Raw genomic sequence first — 12,037 nt, forward strand, 5'->3', positions numbered from 1 at the left:
CGCATGAAAGACAATAGGCCGTGTTAAGAAATGTGATGCAAACCCAGAAATGGGCAGCAGTAAAGATGACAGACAGTGAATGGGAGACTGGCAAGATTCAGGAAAAATGGAGATGGAAGACAGGTAGCTGGGCGGTGATCTGAGAGATAAGAGAGAAAGTTGCCAGCTAGCCCATTCCCAATCCCTGTGATTCTGGAGAGTGAGCAGAGCAGAATCAACCAGACCAGAGTTACTATAAACTGAGGCTCATGAGATAAATTGTGCACATACCTTCTCTAGAAACTAAAGGCCTTCAAATGACCGCATTTTGGATTTTCTTATTTAGTTTCTCGACTATTACCCTTTTCTTAATGGCAATAGGTCCTAAAAGAGAGGGGGAAAACCACCATTGCTGAAGAGGAATCATGAGAGAAATCAACAGACTTGCTACTTTTTTTTGTTTAGGAGAAAAAAAAAATCATTAAGTTTCCTTTACTTACACCTAAGATAATTGACTTTCTGCATAGTCCCATCCCAATAGTTAGAAATTTGCCTATCAAACAGACTCCTGGGCATATCCACCCTGTGAATTGCCCTTGGCAATTTTGCAGAGCTGAGTGCTAGGTTCAATAGTATCTATTCAATATTTAAAATTTATTCATTGAGTGTATTGTACGTATTGAGGTGGTGCTTATTTCTTTGTACACTAGAGGCTATTTTAGTGGATACTTCTGTTTTCTGCACACTGCACGGTCAATATCTTGTGTTGTTTAACTAAAACTAAGATGACATGATCAACTCTTTTTACAGAACTAATCAGTAGTTTTTTTCCTGTATACACAACCTGAATATGTGTCTGTGCTCGAGGCCCGGCTTGTCTACTTACTATGTGGCTTTTGGAATGTCCTGGGACTTTAACCCTAGCTAAACAGCTGAACTATTAGGAAGCTCTATTTTATGTAACAAATACATGTAGTGAGGCTCAAACTTTCCTTTGCAATGGAACATGTCAAAATAGTTTAGTGGAATGAGGTACTCTACTCCAACATCCAATTTGATTCATCTTCATCATCACCCCCCTAACATCAGCCATTATCTCTCACCTAAACTTCTATTGTACAATAGCTACTGAATTGGTCACTCACCATGTGCTTGAGCTCCATCCCAAAAACTGATATTCACATCCCAGAAAGTTGTCTTTTCTAAATGCAAATCTGATCATCTCAACTTAATTCCCCCCTTCCAGTACCTGTGCTAAAAACTCTAAAAGTGCCCCACAGTTTTAAAAAATAAAACTTTCCTTGCTATGGTTTATAATGCCCCACAGGGTCTGTCCTCTGCCTCCCTGTCCTTCCAATTTCCCCCTGCATCCTGATTTTCCTCATGAACTTAGCATTAGCTGCACTTAAGATTTGAGTTCCTGATCACTGTAGTTGTGATTTAGGGTGCAGATACAGTTCATGCTCATTGCCAATGCTGGGCATTTGCATATGCTATTCCTTGCCTTTTATTTTTAGCAGTTACCATATGTCCCGGCCTGCGGGACAACAACGGGGGCCCGCAAGAATGGGAGCAAAACAAGGTTCTGATCAAGCTCCGATTTTTATTCTCTGAAATGGCTGTATTTATACAGCAGAAACAAAGGGGGGCAGGGTTGCCTATGCAGGGGGGTCTTTGGTACCTGGCAACACAGGATTGGCTAACTGCCAGGGGCGGTGTGACATTCCAAGGTGCAACATTCCAAGGCTGGGCCATCTAGGGGGGAGGATCAGGAAGGGGAAGTGGCAGGAAGATGCTAAGCTGCAGGCTATCTTATCTTCTGGCCAAGCCCTCAGGGCACCGCATAACTTCTGCTAGAAGGAACTTAATTCTATTTCCTTAAGACTGAGTTGCTTGCCTCAACTCTGCTGGCTCCCAACATCTCCTCCCTTTGTCTTAATTGAGGGTGGGCCTTAACCGATTGGGGGAGTAGTGACCTGGTTCCTCCCGTGGGCTTCCCAGGCGCACCAGTGTTAGTGGCTCTTGGTATCTTTTGGGGAGGAGAGGCAGAGCCGATTGGATTTGTATTGATACCAACCTCTATGCAAACCAAGTATGCTCACAGGGAAATCCAGAGGGGGTCGAAATTTTCCCATGACCTTCCCTTGGGAAGAGGGGGTCGGAAAATTTTTTGGACCTTCCCTTGCAATGCTTTGCTCTGCACCCATATCGGTACCCATACCTTTCTCCTTGGTGAGGAGTAGGTAAGCATCCCTCTGGTCATCATGCTGTCCCCGCAGGGAGGGAGCGATGGTAAAGTTCATAATCTTGCTCATGGTCAGCTACGGCTAAACGGTGGTAATGTACCTGGATGGGTTTGGCCAAGATGCTGTCAATATGTTGTTTTACAAAATCTGTTAACCTCCGAAAAGCCCAGGGGCCAAAGGATAGGATTAATAAGAAACCTATGAGGGGGCCCAGGATGGGGAGAAGGTAGGGGAGAAGTCCGTTTAGTCCGCTCCAGAGAGGGTTCTCGAACAGTTCTTTCCACCGCTTTCTTGTCTCGGTCGATTCCGGCCTTGTTGGCGTAGAAACAGCAACGTTCCTGTAGGGCTAAGCATATTTCTCCCTGCTCTGCTCTGAGTAAGTCTAACCTGCTCCTATTTTGTAGAACAACTTCAGCTAAGGAGTCTATTTGATCCTGGAGATCATTAATGGTACTAGAGAGGCCTTGGACATCATTGATTACTTGGTTAGATAACTTAGTGTAAGAATGTACAACCACTCCTAGCCCCGCATTATTACTGAATCTGATAAAACTCTTTTCTGGTTTATGCTTCCTTCCACCTAGCTGACTCGGTGGAGGCTATTGTACAGGAGGCCTGATGCCTTTCGCCTGCTGTACGATCTGCATCACAATTTAAAAAATTTTAAAGTATAAAAAGTATGACTGAGCTTCTCTTGAGGTGACACATATCTGTCTCCTCCTTTTTTGTTTTTAAAATGATCTTAAGAGTACGAATGGCTCTTTCTACCACTGAGTGACATTTATTTTACCAGATTTGATTAGGTTTAAGTCCTCGGGAATTTATTCCTAAGGTTGGTATAGGAAGTTGGATAATATTTTGAGGACATTGTTTCTAATATGGAAATTGCCATTCTCAAATAACATTTTATAGACAGAATTAAATGAAAAGTTTCTCTGAATCAATGTGCCTTATAGTAGCTGTTTTAATAATTTTTGCTATATTTACCATATAAGTACTATTACTATAGATTGAAGGGCTCCATAAAGTAAAATCTGTTAAGGCATAAGTAAGAGTTTGTATTTCTATTGAAATATAAGAGGTTTGAAGGACCTTTGCTCCTCTGCTGTAGTATATCTAGCCTTTCTAGAACTGGATCTATCTGTAAAAATGGTTAATACCTGAGATAAAAAATTTCTTTTAATGTGGTTGTTAATACTATTCTCTGTGTTAGATATAAATTAAGCCCCTAAGCTAGGGTTCCCGGTAGAATATAGAAGGGTGTGTATACCGATCTTCCTTGCCCTTGGTCCTGGGCAACCTGTAGCAATGCACAGGTGCTGACTGCTATCATGGCAAGGTATCTTTACTTTAAAAATAAAGCAACTTTATTTCTGAATTCACAAGCCACAAATGTTGCCTTGCCTTTAGCTTAATTAAAATGTAGGCGGCCATATACAGTTAGGATTCAATTATTTATAAAACATTGGCTTCTTATGTAACTTAATTTATATGACATTGATTATATTGTAAAAGCTAATTTATAAAGTAACTTAAGTAGGTATTTTTAATTTAAAATAATAATGGCAAAGATTTTATTGGTCTGATCCAAAAGTATGGCTTTTATTTTTCTTGAAATTCTATTGCTGTTGAAAAATTTGGCTATATTTAGGAAATATATTGTCCTTGCCTTTCCCACAGGTGAAAACCTTCATAATATTTAATATATACCTATTAATTTTTATTTGATGAGGCTTTCCATGCAATTTCAAGTATATTAGATCTGTTTTAAAAAGTTTTCCTATAAGAAGAGAGAATAAATTTCTTGTATTACTCCGGGCCCTTGGGGCTTTCCTAGAATCATCTCTGTTAAGGCCTTGAAATTTTAACATGGAAAAAACCATCAAATAAATATCTACATCTTAAAGATATCAATTAGATTTAGACTAGTATTTGTATGGAAAAATTTTTGGTGGAGATCACAGAATTAATCCTCTTTTTAATTAGATCAATAATAAGCAATTTATTTTGAATTCCTAATTATTAGAGGAAATATAATATTTTATTTTCTTAAAAATAAGTTCTTATGCTTCAAGTACCTAATCACTACAACTCTACAATTTCTCCTAATTTAATTTGAACTTTGAATTTTTAAAGCTGGCAAGTCAAATATATTTAGTAGTTCTTAGATTAATAACACTTTATGTTAATCAGCTTAACAATAACCCACAACCTTCAGACCAACTAACACTTTATATTTCTAAGAAAAATACAAGACATAATCAATTAATAGATTCAATTCTGTCCTCTAGGTTTGTTATGAGGCAAATTTGAACTTTAATTTTATTTGCCAGTGATTCTGGGAAACTAGGTTTTGTTTATTCGACTGTCACATTCTTTAAGACGGCTACTGGCAGGACACTATCTTAACTGTCTGCTTGGGGAAGGGACTTCATCCTTTCCTCCCTCAACAAAGGATGTAGCCAGTTATCTGGACTACTTAGATTAGATCTTTAAAGTATTTACTTTGGATAAATTCTATGACAGAGACAAATTTACTTATTTTCTTGAAGGCCTTAAAAGTTAACTTTTTAAAAAAGTTCACTAGCATTTTGAAAACTATTTCTTATTATGGAAATGTGAATCTTGTTGCTGGAATTAGCTCGAATTTCTTTCAAGAAGATTTTTTAGCTGTTTTTCTCAGGAAAAAGAATCAGTTCTGGGTTTTTCATTTCTGTAGCTCTTGTAAAAAGTTACAGCTAGTTCAAACTTATTTAAAATCCGAAATCGGACGTGCGCGTATTTAGTCTTATACTAGCTTTCTCTTTACACGTGCACAGATATCCCAGACGCATTTCTAAATTTTTAAAACTTTTTTATGGCAAGAAAGGAAATTGTTAATTTAATATACTAGGAGAGCGGGCTTCTACATTGGATCACTTCATGTCTCTCCCTTCCCCCACATTCTGCTTACTTCAGGGGAAGCATCAGCAACAGATCTGGCTGAATTTCTTTTCATGCTTAAAAGATAGACAGATCTCAATTTTTTTCTTTTTGGCTTTCTGAAATAATAATTAGTACCCAATTTGGCCAAGATTTGCATTTCCCTGTGAGTTTTCTTACAATTTTTAAACAAGGCATTAAGTCAGAGGTAGTTTCAGCAGTGGAGTTCCACTTATTATAGATTTTAAATTCCATACATATACTAAGATTCTAATTTCAACAAAAAACAACATTATTTTGTGATCACATAGACTTCAACATTCACTCTAAAGAGCACTTTCATTTCTAAGATCCTCTTTTTTTTTTTTTTTTTTTTTCTATCCTTAATTCCTCGTGTCTGAGGGGACTCCCTGAGTCCGTTTTCTAAGATTCTTTTTTCTTAACCCTTACTCCTCGCGTTCTGAGGGAAATCTTGACACCATCAAGGAACATTTCATGACAACTCAAGGAATTCCCCATTATTGGTCGATTGGATGGTTCTCAAGGAGATCCCTTCTCCACGTAAGCCTCCGGGACGTATAAACCCCGTGCCGGGTCAGCTTGAATTTTCTCGTCAACCCAGGAATTCAGGCGGAATTACTCTCTTTTCGACTCTACCCTTTACTCCCTTGCTTGCGTGAAACAGTCGGTAGGTATAATCCGCCTACACGGATCCTCACAGACAGGGAGACCCCGTTTGCCCTCCTCAGGCGCGCAGATCTCCCCGTGGTTGAGTCTGTAAGGTTTGACGACCTTTTGTTCAAAGCAAGCTCAAGGTTTTAAGAGTAGATCTAATTGGAGAGAATTCTGGCCAAGAAAACCGGGAGACGGTACTAGTTCAAGTGATTCGGAGTTCTCACAGCCAAAAACGGGTACCTTTCACTCTTCCCCGAATCGGCAAGTGAGTGCTTATTAGTGGACAGAAAGGAATCAACCAAGAGAACCAATAATTACAATCGAGCAAAAAAAGGGGTGAAATGTTCTGAAATCTTGTTTGAAAAATCATCTACCTACCTTTACTCCGATCTGTCTCACGGCGGGTGTGACCGTGGCGATCCAATGCTGAGTCTTCACTCGCGGGTCCTCGCGGCGACTCTGGGGGGTGCCTGGCCAGGGCTTCTCCGGTAGATGTTCTCGTCAGCGGTCCTCAGGAGCACTCCACGTTGGGCGCCATTTTGTCCCGGCCTGCGGGACAACAACGGGGGCCCGCAGGAACCACCTAAGAGAATGAGGCAAACAAGGAACGCGAGAGAATGGGAGCAAGACAAGGTTCTGATCAAGCTCCGATTTTTATTCTCTGAAATGGCTGTATTTATACAGCAGAAACAAAGGGGGGCAGGGTTGCCTATGCAGGGGGGTCTTTGGTACCTGGCAACACAGGATTGGCTAACTGCCAGGGGCGGTGTGACATTCCAAGGTGCAACATTCCAAGGCTGGGCTATCTAGGGGGGAGGATCAGGAAGGGGAAGAGGCAGGAAGACAGGAGATGCTAAGCTGCAGGTTATCTTATCTTCTGGCCAAGCCCTCAGGGCACCTCATAACTTCTGCTAGAAGGAACTTAATTCTATTTCCTTAAGACTGAGTTGCTTGCCTCAACTCTGCTGGCTCCCAACAACCATATTTTATGGATATATGCTTATTAAATAATTAGAGGCCCAATGCTCAAAATTCATGCACGAGGGTGAGGGGTTGGTCCCTCAGCCCTGCCTGAGCCCCCTCACAATCTGGGATCCTCGCTCCTAGCCTGCTCATGCCTAACCACTTGCCTGCTTGCTCCTTACCGCCACCCACCGCCGCTGCACTCACCAACCACAAGCTCAGCTTTTGGCTTAGTAGTGTTTCTGCTGTGGGAGTGCACTGACCACCCAAGAGCAGTTCCTGCATTGAGCGTCTTTCCCATGGCGGTCAGTGTGCATCATATCGACTCACCAGTCTTTCTGGTGTTCCAGTGGTTCCACCATAATGGTTTCTGGGCTTTTATATATATAGACTAGAGGCCCAATGCATGAAATTCGTGCAAGAGTAGGCTTTCTTTTCCCTGGCTGCCAGCCCCAACTTCCTTCTACTACCCGGGACCTGGGCTTCCCTCCAGCCCAGGCTTCGTCTGCAAGGACATCCAGTCTAATTATCATATTACCCTTTTATTATTATAGCCTAGAGGCCCAGTGCACAAAATTTGTGCATGGGGGGAAAAGGGGGTCCCTCAGGCCAGCCTGCACCCTCTCCAATCTGGGACATCTCTCTCACAATCCAGGACTGCTAGCTTCTAACCACTCATTTGCCTGCCTGCCTGATGGCCCCCAACTGCCCTCCCCTGCACTTGGTCACCCCCAACTGCCCTCTCCTACAGGCCATCTTTTGGTGGCCATCTTGTGATGGTGTGAGGGTGGCCATCTTGTGGTGGCCATCTTATGGTTACATGAGGACATTGCATGAGGACACAAGGACCACCTAAGCTTTTATCCGTATAGTTCTGGAGGCTAAACATCTTCAATCAGCAATTTTCAGCCTTTTTCTGACAAAAAATAAAAAAGGTATAATTTGAATTCTTTCACACAGGACAGCTATGTTGTGTAGGCTGTTGTCATTTTTTTATTTGACAATCTAAGGGAAAAGGGGTCAAGTATTGTATGTTTTAAATTTCTTGGGGCAGGGTTGGTTCCTTCTGAGGGCTATGAGGAAGAATCTGTTCCATACCAAGCTCCTAACTCTGGTGGCTTGCTGGCAATGTGTGGATTCCTTGGCTTATAGAAGCATCACCTGCTAGTTGCCTTCATTTTTATATGTCATTCTCCCTGTTCCCAATTGCTCCTTATAAGGACACTGGTAATACTGAATTAGGGACCCACCTTACTCCAGAAAGATGTCATCTTAACTTAGCCAATAACATCAATTGCCCTGTTTCCAAATAAGGTCACATTCTGAGGTATGGGGATTGGGACTTTAACATTTAAAATTTTGGAAAAACACAATTCAATTTATAATAGCAGGGAACTTCTTCAACTTGTTAAAGAACACATACAAAACACACACACACACACACACAAAAAAAAACAAAAAAAAAAAAAAAAAAAAAAAAAAAACCACCCTATAGCTATTATTTTATTTAGCCATGAAAAACTAAATGCTTTTCCTCTATGATTGGCCACAGAACAAGAATGTTTTCTCTCACCATTGATGTGCAGCCCATAACTGGAAATTCTATCCAGTACTATAAGGCAATAAAAGGAAATAATAATAAGTATAAAAATTAGAAATAAATAAATACAGTTGTCCATTTATAAATGACATAAACACCTATCCTATTTAATAATAGAGTATTATGCAAATTAACCATCACTCACAAGAAAAATGGTGGCCCCCATAGCCACAAGATGGCAGTGCCCTGTCCACCTGAGCAGCAAGGCTGGATCTGCCTCAGCTGTGCTAAGGAAGCTGCCAAACCCTGCTGTCTGAACTCTGTCTGCTGGGCCGGGGGGGTGTTCCCGCCGCCCCTAAGCTAAAGAAACTTCCAAGCTCTGCTGTCTGGGTTCTGACTGCCAGGCCTGTGTCTTCCCCACTGCCACCATACTAAGGAAGCTCCGAAGCCCTGCTTTCTGGGTTCAATTTGCCGGGCTTGGGGAGGATCCAATCTCCTTGCTCCACCACTACTGCAGTGTCTGGGCCTGTCAACCCCACTGGGGTTCGTGGGGACCAAGCAGCAAGGCTGGATCCACCACCAGACATGGCAGTCAGAGCCCGGATAGCAGAGCTTGGGAGCTTCTTTAGCGTAGAGGCAGTGGGAACACCCCCAGGCCCGGCAGACGTAACCCAGACAGCAGGACTTGGGAGCTTCCTTAGTGCGGTGGTGGTGGGAGCACCCCCAGGCCCAGCAGAGGGCATGGGGGCTTCGTTCACAGGGTGATGGCAGAGAAGCCCCAGGCCCTGCAGACAGAGCCCGGACAGTCAGGCATGGGGGCTTCCTTAGCATGGTGGTAGCGGGGAGGACACAGGCCCAGCAGTCAGAGTCTGGACAGCAGAGCTTGGGAGCTTCTTTAGCGCGACAGCAGTGGGGAAGACCCCAGACATGACAGACAGAGCACAGACAGCAGGGCTTGAGAGCTTCCTTAGCGTGGCTGAGGCAGATCCAGCCTTACTGCTATGGCAGAGAGGGCACTGCTATCTTGTGGCTATGGGGGCCACCATTTTTGTCCTGCAGTGATGGTTAATTTGCATATTATTCTATTATTATATAGGATTGGGATGACATTTGTTTTCCAAATGAGAATATAAGTTCAAAAAAGTAGAGATTGTTTCTGTAGCCCTGAGGCCTAACACAGTACCTGGTGCTATTAAATAGTCCATAAACACTTGCTAAAAGAATAAATGAAGACTGTATATAATCAGCAACCATTTACTTGTCAAATCTTCTCATCTAATTTAAATGCATACCTAAACAACCAGTGCTCACAGGTAGAACTATAGACCACACCTATCTAGACATATTCTCTGTGGGCACACAGTTCCATGTTACAGACCTCCCTGGCCCCAATACTTATTTACTGTCCAATTGTCTTAATATTCTAGTTTTGAAGAATCAGAATAAGTCATCAAGGGTAATGTTTAACTTGTATCCAAACTTCTAGAAATCATGTCTTAATAAATACATTTTCTTTTTATGGGAACAAGGATTTCTTTAGGATGGGATTTCTGGGAGAGTCAAGGGACTGGGCCATGTCATAGAACCTAACAGAAGTTATAGATCCTTTCTCTGTGTGTATTTCCAAATGCACAGACACACACAATTTTATATACACTTTAGTGGGATCATAAAAGAAGCCCTATCCATGGAGAATTGGACTATTGGAGAATTTAATTTTAGGCTCTGTTGTTGCTAAACCAGACAAGTGGCTTTTGATGTTGATAATTGTTGAAGCTGGGTGATGGATAAAACGGAGTTCAATGTATAATTGTCTCTACTTTTATATCTGTTTGAAATTTTCATTATAAAGAGTTAAAAAGCTAAAGTGCCAATCCAGGGTTTTTAAAAAGGAGAAGAAAACAGAGACATGTTTTATGAAGAAATGTTTAACACCTTAAGATTTCTTTAAATGGGAAATTGATCCTCTTATTCACCTAGGCTTAAAAGTTTAACATCAACTTCAAATCTTCCATCCCTCTTGGTCATTTAGTTAATCAGTTGCCAAATCTTGCCAATTATATTATCTCTATAGCTCTTGCACCACCTCACAGCTCTCCATGCTCTACTACCACCACCCCAGCACTGCCATGTTTCTAGACTTCATTACTTCTCACCAAATCCATCACAGAAAATCTCCTAATCTTGGATGCCAAACTTCCCTCCCAAAACTTTCACTGATACCTCCCACTGAAAATGACCTTTTTCCTACTCTGGGCATCAAGACTCTGATCACAGATTCCCTCCAAGTATACTTACTCATGTCCAACATCTATCTGTGTGCACATATCTTTATGGTAATTAGCCTATTGTGAGTTACATATCTTTTAAGAATCTGATGAGCATTATATATTCTTTTTTTTTTTCATGTCCCCCAGAAAAATGCATGCATCATCCTCATCCACAAACTCAAATACTTTTATTTACAATTTTAAAGGCTTTGTTCATCCCCCAGACAAAGACACCCCCCCCCACTTTTAGATGCCCTCCACCCCTCACTCCCCTCCCCAGTAGTAAGCACTCTCACTAGAGACACTTCAGTATCACACAGTGACTTACTCACAGGCCCGGATCTTGGGTGCCCTCATACCAATGTCCCCTTTATATATCATCCCCCTTATTTTTATATCCCCTCCCACTGAGGCACAAATGAAGTATTTGTCTAATCTGAATTGGCAGGCAATGAATTTTTGTGATGACTATAAAGGGAACAAACAAGGGAGTCACAAAAAGGCAGAAGCTTCCCTCTGTTTACCTCTTCCCTACTCCCTTATGACCCCATCTGAAAGGAATCTCTCTTTCTTCTGGACTGCATTAGACTTAACACTTTCTCCTTCACATTCCATTATGTTGTTCCATATGAAATTATCATTGCTCTATATTTTTTATCAACAATAATGGTGACATTATATGGTACAACCTAATATTCATGAATAAACAAATCTCATTACTGGAGTATAAGCTTTTTGAGGACAGGCATGGCCATCCATCTCCCCCCCCACCACTCAGTCCTTGCATATTGTTGGTGCTCAGTGAATATTTATTAAATGAATGATATCTACTTATTGAAATTTTGCCAATTAAAATAAGACCTTTTATTTAAAAGGCATATTGGTGAATGAGATTTAAGGAAAGAGTGTTTGACAATACTTTACCCTTTTGGGAGCCCCTTTATTGAAAAGGCATTTAAAAAAAAAAAAAGAAGAATTTCTGGAAAGCATTGATAAAATATGCACCTACCACTTTTAGGTAATTCAAGGAAGACCCCCCCCCTCACCCCAAAGAAAAAGCAAAGTGACGTTGTCTGCTGAGCAAAGTACACATTTTCCCACACAAATAACCCAACTATGTATAAACTAGAGGCAAGAAAGCACATGTTCCAATACTCCTCTCTGATCCCTTGGATAGGATTTCACACTGCAAGAGGCTTCTGAAATGTACTCTAAAGAGCTACTGATACAGGGGTATCCTGACTGGTATTTCTACCTTAAAAGAAACTGTCTGTTAACTAGCAGTATTTCTGTGAAGAACATGAACCCTCTGTAATCTTAGTAGAGTCCTGATTGAACATGCCCACATAAGTATTACCTAAACATTTTACAAAGCACAAAATATGTCTGTCTGTCTGTTTGTTTGTTTTGCAGGAGGGTTGATGGGATAGTGGACTCTGCAA

The sequence above is a fragment of the Pipistrellus hanaki genome, assembly GCF_964339955.1.
Source record: "Pipistrellus hanaki genome assembly, chromosome: X".
Taxonomy (NCBI): domain Eukaryota; kingdom Metazoa; phylum Chordata; class Mammalia; order Chiroptera; family Vespertilionidae; genus Pipistrellus; species Pipistrellus hanaki.